The sequence below is a fragment of the Ciconia boyciana genome, chromosome 4 (genome assembly GCF_034638445.1).
Source record: "Ciconia boyciana chromosome 4, ASM3463844v1, whole genome shotgun sequence".
Taxonomy (NCBI): domain Eukaryota; kingdom Metazoa; phylum Chordata; class Aves; order Ciconiiformes; family Ciconiidae; genus Ciconia; species Ciconia boyciana.
This window is the reverse complement of record NC_132937.1, coordinates 2,388,121-2,406,335: the sequence shown is the minus strand read 5'-3', so window position 1 is coordinate 2,406,335 and position 18,215 is coordinate 2,388,121.

The window sequence follows — 18,215 nt, the reverse complement described above, 5'->3', positions numbered from 1 at the left end:
TTGGGTCAGCTGTTCTGGCTGTGTCCCCTCCCAAACTCTTGCCCACCCACAGCCTACTAATTTGGGGTGGAGGGGAGAAGAGAGAAAGCCTTGATGCTGTGTAAGCACTATTCAGCAATAGTCAAAACATTGGTGTGTTATCCACACTGTTTTAGCCACAAATGCAAAGCACAGCACCATGCAGGCTGCTATGAAGAAAGTTAACTCCATCCCAGACAGACTCAGTATAGTAATAAAGGTGACCTAGATTTTCTACGTGTGCAGTAGTACAAAATTTGTTTTCTTCTCTAAAAATAAAGAGATACTTCCTATTTGAGCTACAGGAGTGTCACCGAAATCAGGAATCAAACTCCTTAACACCAATGTAGTATTAAGAAGCAGGTATTCTTTATTACGGCGCCGGATACGGCGGGGATCGTTCCACCTAGCGTGCATACCGCAGGTTACATCAGCCGAAACTTATATTGTCCAATTACATACATATGCATCAAATTTCCCAGAATGATCATGCATATTCATTCTATTTCCTGGAACTAATTATCATATTTGCGTGGTCATTACGCATGCGTCCTTGAGCTCCGAGGGGCTTCCGTGGGGGTCTCTGGTGGTCCTTGGTGGTCGTACAGGTGTGTCCTTTAGTCGACCCCTTCTTCTGGACATGCGCAATATCACCTAGCTTACGCAACCCGTTTTCCTTCTTCATGATGCATGGTCCCTAACAATGGTTTGGCACCCTTAACACAAACCAATTATTCTAACCACCCTCGACTCGTTGTCAAGATGGGCTGGGGCTGTACTGGGAACATAGCAGCATGTCCGTACTACTCCTTGTCCCATTGTCTTTGGGCATAGTAGCATATCCATAGCCATAGGTGTACAAACACAACATTAAAGTATTGTCTACCCTGCTCCTATCTCTATGTTGCTTAGTTACAAAAGAATGAACTAATCATTTTGGTTACATCTGGTTACATTTCCCCCCTTTGGAAGTTTTGAAATAATCATCTTTTCAATACTTCCACTCTTAATCTTTCATATCTCAACATAAGCAGGTGGCTTCTCTCCCGGCATTGGTGTACGATGCTTCATCACTGATTTTAAAAATTGCTACAGGATTCCTAGTCATTGTCTGTGTCAACATTTTCTTTAAACATTGATAAACCAAACAAATCACCAAAACAACTGTAATCAAAATGATTAGTGTCTGTAACAACTCAGTTATCCATCCTTTAAGAGGAAATCCAAAATGTCCCAAAATTTGGCCTAACCAATTTGTTTGCATTTCACTCCTTAAACCTTGAGTCTGCTGTGCCACCCTCTTCATGTCATCTATTTGTTCATTCAAAGCAGCTGTAACATTTGGGATGTGCACACAGCAATCTTGATTTCTGTAAATCCACAATCATCACTTCAATTCCCCCATGTGTTTCTCTCTGTTTTTCCTCTGCTATCTTTATCATTATTTGTGGGGTAACTATGACTTGTCGGGTGGATGTTACCCACCTCATTTTCTACTGCTCTCAACTCTTCTGCCAATAATCTATCCAATTTACCATAATATGGTTTTGGGGTTGGAAGTTTTACCTATTTTACTGGTACCAGGGCAAGGATGCTTTGCTCCACTGCCTCTCTAGCAGTTTTATCAGCCAATCGGTTGCCCACATTTACCACGGTTTGTCCAAATTGATGTGCTTTACAATGCATTACCACTACTTCCTTGGGCTGCTGGATGTCCTGGAGGAGTTGAAGAATTTCTTCCTTGTATTTAATGGGCGATCCTTGAGCTGACAACAGTCCTCTTTCATTCCAGATAGCTCCATGTGTGTGAATCTGCTTTCTGTGCCGATGTATTCACAGGGAGAGCTTCAGCTTTCATCACTTGGGTGGTGGTGACCACTGCATACCCCGCCATTCATTTTCCATCTCGGACAAAGCTGCTTCCATCCATAAACAGCTCCAAATCAGGATTAGGCAACGGTTCATCCTTCAGGTCCTGTCTGCTAGCATATACCTGTTCAATAGTTTGCAAACAATCATGGTGTAAAGACTCACCCATTTCTGAGCTCAAAAACATTGCTGGGATCACTGCTGTTGAAGTTTTAAGTTCCACATCATCCTGTTCCAAGAGAGCGACCTGGCATTTGAGCATGCGGCTCGGGGACAGCCAATGCCCCCCTTTTTGCTCCAAGACAGAAATTACCATATGTGGGACATAAACAGTAACTTTCTGCCCCATGGTTACTTTCCTTGCTTCTTGGATTAAGAGCACAGCTGCTGCCACAGCTCGCAAACATCCAGGCCATCCCTTGCTGACATTATCCAATTGCTTAGAAAAATACCCAATGGCCCATTTCCAAGTTCCTAATTTTTGAGTCAACACACCCAAAGCAAGATGTTATCGCTCATGTACAAACAATTCAAAAGGCTTTGCTAAATCTGAGAGTCCTAACACAGGTGCAGACATCAAAGCCTTCTTCAGATTTTTAAAAGCTGTCCAACACTCAGGTGTCCACAACAGGTGATTCTCCTGGGATCCTTTCAAAGCTGCATAATTGAGAATCCACAATCGACACCACCCGACCATACCCAAAAATGTCCGCAATTCCCGTATCGTTCTGAGTTCTGGAATTTAACAAATTGCTTCCTTTCTGCCTGCTACTAATCTTCTTTGTCCTTGTGAAATTTCAAAGCCTAAATATATCACAGTCTCTTTCCCAGTCTGGGCCTTGCTTTTTGATACTCGGTATCCTGCTTGTCCCAAAAAAATTCAACATGCTGATGGTCGCTTGTAAACAGTCCTCTCGAGTCTCTGCTGCTATCAAGATGTCATCTACATACTGCAATATTATTCCTTCTGAATTTTCTTTTTTCCACACTTCCAATTCCTTTGCCAATTGATTAGCAAATATTGTAGGACTATTTTTGAACCCTTGAGGTAGCACCGTCCAGGTGAGTTGTGTCTTGCATCCAGTGGTGGGGCTTTCCCATTCAAAGGCAAATATGCCTGTCTATCTTTTCAACACACCAACACAACCAACTCATTTGCCTTTGAATATGAGATTTCTACATAATTCTACTCGGAGATAGACTTGAATGATGAAAGGAGGATGTCTTATACCCCAAATACTCTATCCACATTAATATTTATATTGTATGAGATAGCTCCTCCTGGCACCCTGACTGCCGGTGCTGGGCTGGATGTTCAAAGGGAGGGTCCCCGCTACACATCATGTAACTGATGCTACGTGGAGTAAGTGGGTTGCACTGATCCACACACAATGGGCTCGAATAGGAAACCCCAGTTGCCCAGGAATCTTGGAAGTGATCATGGACCGGCCAGAAGGCAAAGATTTTGGAATATCGCCAGAGGAGGAGGTGATGCATGCTGAAGAGGCCCCACTGTACAATAAGTACAGTCAAGTTGCATAATATAAAGAATATAATAGAACAAGTCACAGAAACTGCTGAAGGAGAAGGTGAATCGAGCCAATTTGCAGAAGTAAAGCCCATCCGGCTGGCTTTAGACATTGATGAATGAGAAAAGTGGCCAGTGCTTTATCTCTATACTGACTCATGGATGGTGGCAAATGCCCTGTGGGGGTGGTTACAGCAATGGAAGCAGAACAATTGGCAGTGCAGAGCTAAACCCATCTGGGCTGCTGCATTGTGGCAAGATATTGCTGCCCGAGTAGAGAACCTGGTTGTAAAAGTACGTCACGTAGATGCTCATGTTCCCAAGAGTTGGGCCACTGAGGAACATCAAAACAACCAGCAGGTGGATCAGGCTGCTAAGATTGAAGTGGCTCAGGTGGATCTGGACTGGCAACATAAGGGTGAATTATTTATAGCTCGGTGGGCCCATGATACCTCAGGCCATCAAGGAAGAGATGCCACATATAGATGGGCTTGTGATTGAGGGGTGGACTTGACCATGGACACTATTGCACAGGTTATCCATGAATGTGAAACCTGCGCTGCAATCAAACAAGCCAAGTGGTTAAAGCCTCTGTGGTATGGAGGGTGATGGCTAAAATAGAAATATGGGGAGGCCTGGCAGATCGATTATATCACACTCCCACAAACCCGCCAAGGCAAGCGCCATGTGCTTACAATGGTGGAAGCAACCACCGGATGGCTGGAAACATATCCTGTGCCCCATGCCACTGCCCGGAACACTATCCTGGGCCTTGAAAAGCAAGTCCTGTGGCGACATGGCACCCCAGAAAGAATTGAGTCAGACAACGGGACTCATTTCCAAAACAACCTCATAGACACGTGGGCTAAAGAGCATGGCATTGAGTGGGTATATCACATCCCCTATCATGCACCAGCCTCCAGGAAAATCAAACGATACAATGGACTGTTAAAGACTACACTGAGAGCAATCGGTGGTGGTGGGACATTCAAACACTGGGATACACATTCAGCAAAGGCCACCTGGTTAGTCAACATTAGAGGATCTGTCAATCGAGCTGGCCCTGCCCAGTCAGAACTTTTATGTAGTGTAGAAGGGGATAAAGTCCCTGTAGTGCCCCTGCAAAATATGCTGGGGAAGACAGTTTGGGTTATTCCTGCTTCAGGTAAAGGCAAGCCCATTCGTGGGATTGCTTTTGCTCAAGGACCCGGGTGCACTTGGTGGGTAAAGCGGAAGGATGGGGAAGTCCGATGTGTACCTCAAGGGGATTTGTTTTTGGGTGAGAATAGACAATAAACTATTGATTATTGAACTTACGGTATGTATGATGTTAATTGCTATATAATATTGTATGTCATCACTGTTATGGTTATTATATACCATATCAACAGTATTACAGTAAGAATTACCCATATTAATGAAGAATTAACTTTGATGAAAGCAAGCAAAGTGCAGCAGTGATGGAACCAGAACTGGCTTCAGCATGCAACAATCCAACACCACACACCATCTCTCCTGCCCTGAAAGACTGTTATGACAGTTGGAGCCCAAAGTCATGGACTAAATGAACTCAACGGACATTTTAGAGGGATGGCCCATAGACCAAGGGAATGATATCTGTGTGTGTATATCACAAGACAGGGTAAAGTGGTGGTGATTAATTGGAGTGTATTGGAAAAGGTAGAACCTGGGCATGACGTAGATGGTGTAGAATAAGGGGTGGATACTGTCCTGGTTTCAGCTGGGATAGAGTTAATTTTCTTCCTAGCAGCTAGTATAGTGCTGTGTTTTGGATTTAGCAAGAGAATAATGTTGATAACACGCTTATGTTTTAGTTGTTGCTAAGTAATATTTACACTAAGTCAAGGACTTTTCAGCTTCCCATGCTCTGCCAGGTGCACAAGAAGCTGGGAGGGGGCACAGCCAAGTCAGTTGATCCAAACTGGCCAAAGTGCTATTCCATACCATATGACACCATGCTCATTATATAAACTGGCAGGAAGTTTGCCCGGGGAGCATCGATCGCTGCTTAGGGACTGGCTGGGCATTGGTTGGCGGGTGGTGAGCGGTTGCATCACTTGGTTTTCTGGTTTTCCCTGGGTTTTGTTCCTCTCTCTCTCTCTCTCGTTATTTTCCTTTTCATTACTATTATTATTATTATTATTATTTCAATTATTAAACTGTTCTTATCTCAGTCCACGGGTTTTCCTAATTGTGCTTTTCCGATTCTCTCCCCATCCCACCGGGAGCAGGAGGGTGAGCGAGCGTCTGCGTGGTGCTTAGTTGCCGACTGGGGTTAAACCACGATAATTACAAGGTGACGTGATTTGTACCACTTCCCTCTTATACCTGAACATGTATGTTTTTGCATCTATAAAATGAAAAGGAAAGAGTTTGAAAATCTGTTTCTAATTCACTTGTACTGTTTCTGAAGGTTATGACATGCAATACTGGTTCTAGTTAAACAGAAGAAAATCAGAGGAAGAGGACATATCTGTCATGGATTTTGAGTGTTATATAGCAATTTTTTGTTGCATCATGAAATGTACGAAATGTCTTTCAAGTGACAACCATTAAATAGCTTAGGATTCCTGATCTTAGAAAATCACTGCTCAGGGAGTGCGGGAGACGTGGAGGAGATTATGACAGATAATGTTATATCATGAGTGGCATAGAGAATGTGAATGAGGAATGATTCTTTATTCTGTCACAGAAAAACTGGAATTCAATTTTGATCAGGTCAGAACAGAAACAGTTTATTACTACAACTGTAGGAGAGAACACAGAGCAGCAGATTCTGCTGATATGAACTCTGCCCAAATGAGGCAGTTTATACATCTTCAGGCTATACAACTCGTTCTTCACCAAACAGTGTGAGTATTGAATTTACGTGGCAATGTTTTGGTAGCAGAGGGGTCTGCAGGGGTGGCCTCTGTGAGAAGAGACCAGGAGCTGCTCCATGCCCAACAGATCCAGTTCCAGCCGTCTCCAAAATGGACCCACCACTGTCCAAAGCTGAGCCAATCAGTGAATCTGGTGATGACTCTATGATAAAGCATTTAAGAAAGGGTAAAAATGCTGCGCAGCAGTTGAGAGAGAGGAGTGATAAAAAATGTGTGTGAGAAACAATCCTGCAAACACCAAGGTCAGTGAAGTTAAATGGGGGAGGAGGTGCTCCAGGCAGCAGAGCAGATATTCCCCTGCAGCCCATGGAGAAGACCATGGTGAAGCAGGTTGTCCTTGTGGAGGACAGCACTGGAGCAGATATCCACGCTGCAGCCCGTGGAGACCCCCATAATGGAACAGGTTGGATATGCCCAAAAGGAGGCTGCAGCCCATGGAGAGCCCATGCTGGAGCAGGGTCCTGGCAGGAACTGCGGCCTGTGGGGGACCCACGCTGGAGCAGTCAATTCCTGAAAGACTGTACCCCATGAAGTGAACCTATGTTGGAGCAGTTCGTGAAGGACTGTAGCCTATGGGAGGGACCCCATGCTGGAACAGGGAGAAAGTGTGAAGAGGAAAGAGTGGCAGAAACAAACTGTTATGGACTGACTGCAACCCCCATTCCCCATCCCCTGAGCCACTCAGCGGGGAAAGAGGTAGGACAGTCGTGAATGAAGGAGTGAAATTGAGCCTGGGCAAAAGTGGGGAGGGGAAGGTGTTTTATTTTTTCTTTGCTTCTCACTATCCTACTCTATTTTTAATTGGCAATAAATTAAATTAATTTTTCCTAAGATGCCTTTGTTTTGGTAAGTGATCTCCCTCTCTTTATCTCGACCCATGAGATTTTCCATCTTATTTTATCCCCTTGTTCTGTTGAGGAGAGGGAGTGAAAGAGCAGCTGGGTGGGCATCTGGCAGCCATCCAAGATCAACCCACCACACATGAAAACAAGGCAAGCTGATACTCACATCCCACTCAAATCTCTGGGTTTGGCATAAATCTTACTGCACCAGTTTAAAGAGGGGCAAAAACTGTCTTTGGTGAATGACATAAGGTGCATGTTTCCCTCAGAGCTCAGACACTCCTGGGCTGATTGGAGATACACAATCTAATACACCAATATGCAGAGCACAGGTCTCAAACTAAATATATTGTGAAAGGCCAAAACAGGTGTCAATGGCTCATTGACTGGATTGGCAAATGTTGAATAGTAATGTTATATAAATGTTTAAATTTATAACAATAATGGAACTGGCATGGTGTATTTCATAGGGCTTACTCCCCAGCTGGGGTGAACGGTCCTTGGCTACACTTCAAACCATCAACATCTTTCCGTTGATCATTAATCCTTCTTAAACACCTTAATCATTATTTATTTCCATACTGAAATATCTTTAACTAGAAAATTCTGCTTGCAGTGCTATAATTTTCAGGTAAGCTCAACCAATCAGAGCATTTTATGAGGAAATCAAACTGATATGAGGCAAAATAAATGCATTCACTCGTCTCATGTCAAAGTCTAGAAGAAAGAAAGAATAAATGAATGATGAATAATATGCAATTAGCATTTCATTTACAGAGAGAAAGCAGAAAAAAGCGTGGGAGTGGGAGCACTGAAGGGTCAGTGGAAGATTTGTTTCTGCAGGAGTCCATGTGCTACTTTCAGACAAACTGCAGACACTTAGGAACTGAACAAGTGCTTCAAAAAAAATTTAAGAATACAAAAAAGGAAAATTACAGCTTCAGTGGGGTTTTATAGTGCCAGGGGTGAGCAGTTTTCCCAACAGCAGTGTTCCTAATTATGATTAGTTATTTGCAATTGTGGAGGAAAAAGTGTGTTAAGTGGCTTCTGTGAGAAGATGCGAGAAGCTTCCCCACATCCAATAGAGCCAGTGCCAGCCGGCTCCAAGACAGACCCACTGCTGGCCAAAGCTGAGCCAATCAGCGACAGTGGCAGTGCTACTGTGATAACATATTTAAGAAGGGGAACAAAACTCCTGCGCAAGAGCAGCTGAGAGAGAGGAGTGAGAATATGTGAGAGCAACAACTATGTAGACGCCAAGGTCAGTGAAGAAGGAGGGGGAGGAGGTGCTCCAGGCACCGGAGCAGAGATTCCCCTGCAGCCTGTGGTGAAGACTATAGTGAAGCAGGTTGTCCCCCTGCAGCCCATGGATGTTAACGGTGGAGCAGATATCCACCTGCAGTACATGGAGGACCCTATGCCAGAGCAGGTGGATGTGCCCTGAAGAGGCTGTGACCCCTTCAGGTGAGCCTGTGCTGGAGCAGGCTCCTAGCAGGACCTGTGGACCCATGGAGAGAGGAGCCCATGCTGGAGCAGGTTTGCTGGCAGGACTTGTGACCCCCACAGGGAACCCACGCTGGAGCAGTCTGTTCCTGAAGGACTGCACCCCATGGAAAGGACCCATGCTGGAGCAGTTTGTGAAGAACTGCAGCCTGTGGGAAGGACCCACGTTGGAGAAGTTCGTGGAGGACTGTCTCCCATGGGAGGGACCCCACACTAGAGCAGGGGAAGAGTGTGAGGAGGAAGGAGCGGCAGAGACAACATGTGATGAACTGACTGCAACCCCCATTCCCCATCCCCCTGCACCACTCGGGGGGAGCAGGTAGAGAAATTGGCAGTGAAGTTGAGCCTGGGAAGAAGGGAAGGATGGGGGGAAGGTATTTTAAGATTTGGTTTTATTTCTCATTATCCTACCCTGATTTTGATTGGCAATAAATTAAATTAATTTCCCCAAGTTGAGTCTGTTTTGCCCGTGATGGTAATTGCTGAGTGATCTCCCTGTCCTTATCTCGACCCACGAGCCTTTCGTCATATTTTTTTCTCTCCCCCTGTCCAGTTTTGGAGGGGAGTGATAGAGCAGCTTGGTGGACACCTGGCATCCAGCCAAGGTCGACCCACCACAATTAGGAATTATACTATTGGTAAAACTGCATTCCAACATTTCATTGGCTATTATATAGTCAAGCACCATGGCTTGTTTACATCCCTACAATAAAAAAACCAAAATTTAAGATGATCATTCAGAGCACAGTCAGCAGAAAGAAAAAGTATAAAAAATGAACTGTATGTGACCCAGAAAGTAACCTTGTTGGTCGCTGTCACACTGATACTTAGCCTGAATCAGGGAATGATTCTGAACCGTGGTTTTACACAATCAAAATTATTAAGCTATTTTTTATTTATTGGTCATTATTGTTATTCTGGATCTAGATAAGCAAGAAACTGGAAATCACAGAATCCTGCCTGACTGATTTTTTTCTCTTTAGAGTACTGCAGAGGTAACTCATTTGCTCAGAGAGAATCATCTTCACTTTTTGATTAAATTCAATGAGTGCTGTGGCTGACAATCTGGTCTAATTTAAAAACTATCATATTGAGTGATCACTGTTAATAACTGCCAATATTATACAGCTTTGAAATGAAGGTCAAAAGCTGTGGCTTGAAAGTCAAGACAGGATCATAGTACTACTGTTTGCTCAGGGCACGAGCCCTTTGTTTGAATGCAAATGGTGCCTATGACAAATCCCCAGGACAGATAGTTTACTCACCTATTACATAAATAAGATTAACAAAACTGCCAGAGCGATATGGTATATCAACCTTTCCATTTGCAGAACCTTGCATTATACTGCTTACAGAAATTAACTAAATACTCTATAATAGCTACTTATAATGCTTCATTCTACCTCAAGATTTGGCAAAGAGTATATAAAAATCAAGTGCATTTACTGGGAAGAAAGACATTTCTGCCATCAAGCCCACTATAGACAAGGGGAAAGAACTGCTGAAGTTATGACAGACCTGGAAATGCAAAGAATTAGCCCCTAGAACCCAGAACAGGGTCAAAGAAGATGCACACACACACACACACCCCCGTTCTCCCAGTCAGACCTGGTTTTAAATGATGATGGACTAGTTTAGTGTTACAGAACAGACAGGCGGGTTCCACACTGTTTGTATGTTACTAGTTCTATGTTACTAGTTTGTATGTTACTAGTTCTCCTTTTGTGGTCCACAACACAAAGCATGGCTAAAAAGTTATCCTACAACTGGTAAAACCAAATAGAAAGAACAATTTTTGTTCATTTTGTCATCAGCTGCATATCTTAATTATGAAAGCATGAACAATGCCAAAGGACAGAAAAGGGGCCCTGTCATTCCTGCACAAGTGTCCCGGTTTCAGCTGGGATAGAGTTTCAGCTCCCCATGCTCTGCCAGGTGCCCAAGAAGCTGGGAGGGGACACAGCCAGGATTGTTGATCCAAACTGGCCAAAGGGCTATTCCATACCATATGACGTCATGCTCAGTATATAAACCGGGGGGGAGTTGGCTGGGGAGGAGCGATCGCTGCTCAGGGTCGGGCTGGACATCGGTCAGTGGGTGGTGAGCAATTGCATTGTGCATCACTTGTTTTGTACATTCTTTTATCATTATTATTATTATTATTTTCTCTTCCTCTGCTGTCCTATTAAACTGTCTTTATCTCAACCCACGGGTTTTACTTTTTTTCCGATTCTCTCCCCCATCCCACCGCAGGGATGGGGGAGGATGAGCAAGCGGCTGTGTGGTGCTTAGTTGCTGACTGGGTTTAAACCACGACGAGACGACTCCTCACATCTCCCCCCCCCGCCCCCAGCCTTCAAGTGCAGTATGTTGACAGCTTTATCTCCTACTATTACACAGGAATGCACTTTTCACAAAGTTCTTCTCATGCTTCATTTACAGAGGTCCAGATATTTCTTTTCATTACAGCTCACATTTCTGATGGCATAATATGACCTGGGGACTGAGGCCCTCAACACAATTTCGTAATATCACTGTTCTGCTCATATCAGTTATGAGGCCAATAAATGTTCTTTCTGTGGGAAACCATGATTACCATGGACACTGCTATGCAGGCAGCAGTAGGGAGGCTGTACTTCCAGCTTGGGTTTCCCTGTTGCCCAGGTCTAGATTTGCCTCTGTTCTTTTAAAAGGAACTCACCTTCAGGCAGCATGTAATCCAAGAACCACAGAGGAGACAGGGAAGGGATAATACAAGCACCAAGTCTAATAATAATAATAAAACAGGCTGCATGCCCACACACGAATACAAGGCCATTTTTAACTAACCATAATTCATACTAAGTACATACACTAGTTCACAGAATAGGCATTCTGTACTTAAAGGCTTATCATATTAAGTCTGGAGAGGATGCACAAAGATAGATTTCTTTTATTCATATATAAAAAAGAGCTTTAACACCTGCCTCAGTTTCGAATCTCTGTGCAGCCATAACAATTGTACTGCTGTGGCACATCCATAATTTGTAGAGCATTTTGAGATTCTCAGATGAAAGACCCTATATAAATGGAAACTATTATTATCTATATAGCAGACAGATCTCAGCTCCACTGTAATATGCTGTTCTCCTCAGGGGGCTCAGGCATGTGAGCTGCTAAGTACTCTCCCATTACATCTCCTTGGGGCTGAGAGCACCTAGGAGAATCAAGCACAGTAGAAAGTCAGGTTGAGCTTCAAACCTCACAACCTTTACATATGCAAAGCTTCTATTCAGGTTTTTGAATCTGTGTTTTGGGCTGCAGAAAGGTTAGCAGAAAGATGAAAGGTAGCAGAAGCATTAAGGAAAAAAGCAAAATATGGTACAAACCATAAAGATGTAAATTAGCTAAACCATTAAAATACTTATTGTTGTTTGAAGACTAGATTACTGAAATTACTGTTCTCCCATCAGATGAATAAATAATGCATCACATAAGCAAAAGATATTGCATTGGCCATTAAACTCACATAACATTAATAAAGAAATATAGATTTATTAAATGACATATAAAATGAAATACTAATTACTTTAGCATTAAATGTAAAAAGTGAGAAATTCAAAACGTGCATGTGCATAAACTGAAACATTTGCTTTCTTTTACCCAGCACACACACAAAGCAGCACATTTCTCACTAAGGGTTTTGGATGGTTTGGGGTTTTTCCCCTCCCCCCACTGGGAACAGCACAAATTCAAATCCTCATTATTTCCACCTCTAATTGCTAGAAGGGTTCATTATCAACTGCCTAAAGTGCAATATATCCACCTCGCAAAGCTGATACACAAAAGACTTTCACACATCTGATGGTCTACTGTGCTAAATACATCTTAATTTGTGCTGCATCTGCTGTTTTCTAATTTGCTTCTCATGCTGTGAACACTACAGACTTTGCTACAGCAGCTCCTGATTTAAAAAAAAAAAAACACAGCAGTTACTCAGAAAACAAATGGCTGAGTGCCACTATTGTTCCTCTGATCCATAGAATGACATCAGTTCTATTCTATTCATCATAAAATACTTAATGATATGCCCGATTAAATATATTATATATACATGCTTACATATACCTCAATATACAAACTATATGTATGTGTGTAGTATTTATATCTTTTAGGTTAACATATGCTAGATCATAGATCTCTCTAAACCAGTTTCTTTGTGTTTAAGAGAGTGCTTCATTTAAGCTGTTTCTTTTTTTTGCATGCCCTCAATTTTTACTGACAATCTATTTTTTTGTCCAAATCCTGAAAGAGGAACATTGCCAAAAACCACATTCTTATTAATTCTTTTATTTGAATAAAGGCCAATGGCTTTTTAGTGAAATAGCCTGTGCTGTTATTAACCTTCATGATGACAAAAATCCCCCCCTCCACACCTCCTCCAAAATAAGAAACAACCAAGTGGCATTTTGTGTGTGTTCTCCTGCACCTTTATGGGGTGTGAGTTTAAGAAGGTACCCACTTGACAAGATACACATAAATTCCAAATGACTTTGATCTCTCAGAGCCCTTCCTCTTGGGACTCCATGGCCAATTGCCACCACCACCAAAATCAGCTTTCAAAGAGAGTTAAAAACATTTGTGTACTGTGTCTAGCTGGGATGGAGTTAACTTACTTCATAGCAGCCCATATGGTGCTATGTTTTGGATTTGTGACCAAAACAGTGTTGATAACACAGCGATGTTTTAGCTATTGCTGAACAGTGCTTGCACAGCATCAAGGCCTTCTCTGTTTCTCACGCTGCCCCACCAGCGAGTAGGCTGTGGAGGGGCGAGTAGGCTGCGGAGGGGCGAGTAGGCTGCAAGAAGTTGGGAGGGGACACAGCTGGGACAGCTGAACCCCAACTGACCGAAGGGATATTCCATACCATATGATGTCATGCTCAGAAATAAAAGCTCAGGGAAAGAAGGAGGAAAGGGGGACGTTCATGGCTATGGCATTTGTCTTCCCAAGTAACCATTACTCATGCTAAGGCCCTGCTTTACAAGAACTGGATAAACATCTGCCTGCTGATGGGAAGTAGTGAATGAATTCCTCTTTTTGCTCTGCTTGCATGCACAGCTTTTACTTAACTTATTAAACTGTCTTTATTTCAACCCATAAGTTTTCCTCCTTTTTTCCCTTCCAATTCTCTCCCCCATGCCGCAGGAGAGAGGGCTGTGTGGTGCTTAGCTGCCTACTGAGGTTAACCCACCACAATAAAGCAGAATTCTGCCATTGTGGGTCTGATGTGCCAGGCCATTGAATCCACACAGTCCAGTAAACCCGGTTGTCCCTTGCCTCCACCTGGCTGGAGGCAGGGCCCCCCTAATCCTGGTCATAATATTCATTACCCACTTCTTGTATATACGAGTCAGGAGTTTCTTCATTAAAATCAGAAGTAAGATCAGCCCTTTTACTCTGTCTGGGGAGCTGTCCACTGGAAACCGGAGCAGCAATTTTCCTGGAAGAACCCCCTTTGGTGATTGTTTTTCCTTGCAACTCACGTACCCGTGCCTCTAGGGTTGAGGTAGGTTTTCCATCCCACTTCCTCATGTCCTCTCTGTGGTCACGCAGGTAAAACCACAGGGTGCCCCGTGGTGTGTACCCTCTATATCCTCTCTCTTGAGCAGAAGAACGCTGACTCCTAATAGCTGAGACACTGGTCCGTATAGGTGGGGAGTAGGACATATCTTCTTCGAGTCGCTGGACCTTCCGGGACAGTTTCTCCACAGCTGAGACAAGGGAGGAAGAGATACTTTCTTCATATTCCCAGAGGTTACTAGCAGCTTCATTCACTGTTGGACCATCTCCGTCTCTCCAGGTCAGTATTGCCAATGAGTTGGCACACGAAGGTGGTGCGTTCCATACCAACTTCCGCCACATAGGTCTTGTGCACTGGACCTCATCTGGATCTGTGGGTGACCGCACATCGTCCAGGTCACTATAAATCACTTCCAGCACAGCTAATTCCCTCAGGTACTGGATACCTTTCTCCATGGTGGTCCATTTCCCGGGGTGATATACAACATCTTACTTGAAGGGATATCTTTGTTTTATAGCTGACAGGAGTCGCCTCCAGAGGCTGCGGGCTGGTTCCCCTTTTCCAATTGCTTTGTCAATGCCCCCTTCCCTAGAAAGGGATCCCAGCTGCTTGGCTTCCTTACCCTCTAATTCCAGGCTACTGGCCCCCTATCCCAGCATCCGAGCAGCCAGGTGACAATGTGCTCCCCTGGTCGACGGCTGAAATCTTTTTGCATATCTCGCAGCTCACTCAGGGATAGGGATCAGGTGGTTTCCATCTCGTTTACGAGTTCTTCGTCTTCCTCTTCCTCTCCCTGTGATGGCCCTGCTCTTTCATCTTCCCTTTCTAAATGAGCTGACTTTCGCTTCCAGGATTTCTTTTTATGTATAGGGGCGACTGATACTGACACAGGTTGGTTCTCTGTCTGAACCGCAGTGCTTGTAACAGAGTTGTCCGGAGCAGCTGCAGTTGCAGTGCCTGTCACAGGGGTAATCGGAACAGCCGCAGTGCCTGTCACAGGAGGGGCTGCAGTAGCTGCAGTGCCTGTCATTTTGTTACCAGATCCTTGAGGGTTCTGAATAGTGTTGAACAGGGTTCAGTAGGCATGGGCCAGGCCCCAGTACATTGCAGTGATTTGTGTCTCCCTAGAATTGCCAGGGTGACGACATACTTTTTCCAAATATTCTACTAATTTTTCAGGATTCTGCACTTGTTCAGGGGTGAAGTTCCAAAACACTGGAGGTGCCCAATAACTTAGGCATTTGCCCATGCTATCCCACACACCCTGCCACTCATAACTATCTGGCCTTGGGGCAGATCTCTGGATGATATTCTTAAATTGCTTACTAATCTTGGACAAGATTGAAACAATATTCCCAAGCAATACCAATAGAAGTATGTTAACTACCCAAGGATGTTCAAGATACTGAAAAGTTATTGCAATGAAGGAGGAAGCATTGTAGAAGAAAGTAGTGAAGGTACAATTCTGCATTTCCTCCATAAAAAACCTCTCAGAGGAAGAGGTATAATTGTGAATTGTCTCCATAAGGTGATACCCGACATACAATAATGGTTTCAGTACAGCACTTAGATACCAAAATAAACCCAAGGTCACTGTTTTAATAACAAATCTCACAGGCAAAACATCACCAATTAAAGCAGAGCACAGCAAACTGCAAAAACCAACACCGATCTTTAACATGTACAGCAAAAAAATGAGCATGGTGCAGATCAGGTAAACCAATGCTAGGAACAGATGGATCAATATCACGTCCCACAACTACTAACAGATCTAAATTCCTTAATACGCTCTGGTTAATCTGTTATTATCTCAAACCCTTCGTGCCCCACGTTGGGTGCCAAAAAAGGACTGTCGTGGTTTAGCCCCAGCCGGCAGCTAAGCACCACGCAGCCGCTCTCTCACTCCCCCCCGGTGGGATGGGGGAGAGAATCGGAAGAGAAAAAGTAAGAAAACTTGTGGGTTGAGATAAGAACAGTTTACTAATTGGAACAAAATAATACGAATAATAATAATGAATTGTAATGAGAAGGAAAACAACGAGAGAGAGAGGAACTAAACCCAAGGGAGGGAAAAAAGGAAAAAAAAATTAAAAAAAAAAAGTTACAACTGCTCACCACCCACCGACCGACGCCCAGCCAGTCCCTGAGCAGCAATCGCTACCCCCCGGCCAACTCCCCCCAGTTTATATACTGGGCATTACATCGTATGGTATGGAATAGCCCTTTGGTCAGTTTGGATCAACTATCCTGGCTGTGTCCCCTCCCAGCTTCTTGGGCACCTGGCAGAGCATGGGGAGCTGAAAAAAGTCCTTGACCAGTGTAAACACTGCTTAGCGACAGCCAAAACATCAGCGTGCTATCAATATTATTCTCATACTAAAATCCAAAACACAGCACTATACCAGCTACTAGGAAGAAAATTAACTCTAACCCAGCTGAAACCAGGACAGAATTTTAAAAAGTAATTTGTGATTTTGTAAAAAAAAAAACCTGTGGAAATACTGGATGAACAATTTCAAGAATTTTTAAAGGCAACATACATTTTGGATTAACCAGTTTGAACACAGATGCTCCCACAACCTTCAATTATAATTCTGACTCAAGGAAACCAACAGGGGAAGCAGAGTGGAGAGCCAGGGAAGAGGGGAGTTGGAATGCCTAAAATCCACAGTCACTTCTGCAAATGTAGAAACATTTTTCCATTAGATTGTGTCCAATTATTGTCATCCAGTTACAGAGCTATAATTAAACTGGATCAATAGAGCAGCTTCTAAACCTTTTAAAATGTATTAACTGTGTTGATCTAAATATAACATATTTTTGCATAGTACATATTTATTTTGATATATATAATGTTGTTAGCCAAAATATACTAAAAATATAATCTGTGCAGTGTAAAAGATAAATAAAATATTTAAATATATGTCCAGAATAAAATAAATCTTCAGCACAAATAATGCATTTATCAAGTGTAATTAATACATTATGTTTTCTGTTTCGTTTCAGAAGGTATTATGGTAACAATTTTGGATTTTAGCCAAGTGCTCAGCAGACGATTTTAAACATCGTCTAGACACATTTAATAGCTTTTAACTGTACAGAGCACTGCTCTTATCAGTGAGTCGCAGGAAAATGATTAATACACTTTGGGTGAACTTACACTTGGTTTTATTTACGTAGAGGAGGAGGCATCACTAAGGGCTGCAAATCTCTAATAATATAAGAAGATATAAAAGACAGCAACTCACAGACATCACATGTATATTCTGTAGGCCTACACATCAGATGGTGGTGTCTGGCAGTGTCTTTTCTTTTAAACAGAAAAATATTGCTATAAAAATATTCAGAATACATTTTTAGCTACTTAACCAAATGTGTGGATGAATTAGTGGGAAAGGAAAGTCCTGATGTGGGATATGTAGGATCAAGAATTTTCTATGAAATCTTATTATTTGGGATTCTTTCACTCTTATAATGCTTTTGGCTTTAAGACATATTCGTCCTGAACCCATACATTTTTGATACATTTAATTTGTATTGTAATGTATTGGGATATCTTGAATACCACATTTTTACCCCTTTCCAATACATTACTGATAAAAAGAATCACTATTATCAGTCACAAAGGGAATTTTCCTTTGCAACCAAAGTTCTCTGAAGGAAGAATCCTCTGTAGACCTATACTTTGAGTGACAAGGTCTTACACATGTCTCATTATGAGTGAGTTAAATTAACATATTCTGCCAAGCTGAAGAAAAATGCTGCAGCTAATAAGTGAACATGTAGGAAATCTTTGTGAATTTCACTATGATGAATTTCAACAAGGTGATCCAATACTTCTGGGTATCAGGTAAAAATATTACATTTATGTTCAAATCTAAGTAAATCCAACACATCTGAACTGCTTTTTTGTTGGAACAGTGTGGTGGGTTGATGCCAGCCAGCAGCCAAGCAGTCACACAGCCACTTGTTCACTCCCCTCTCTCAC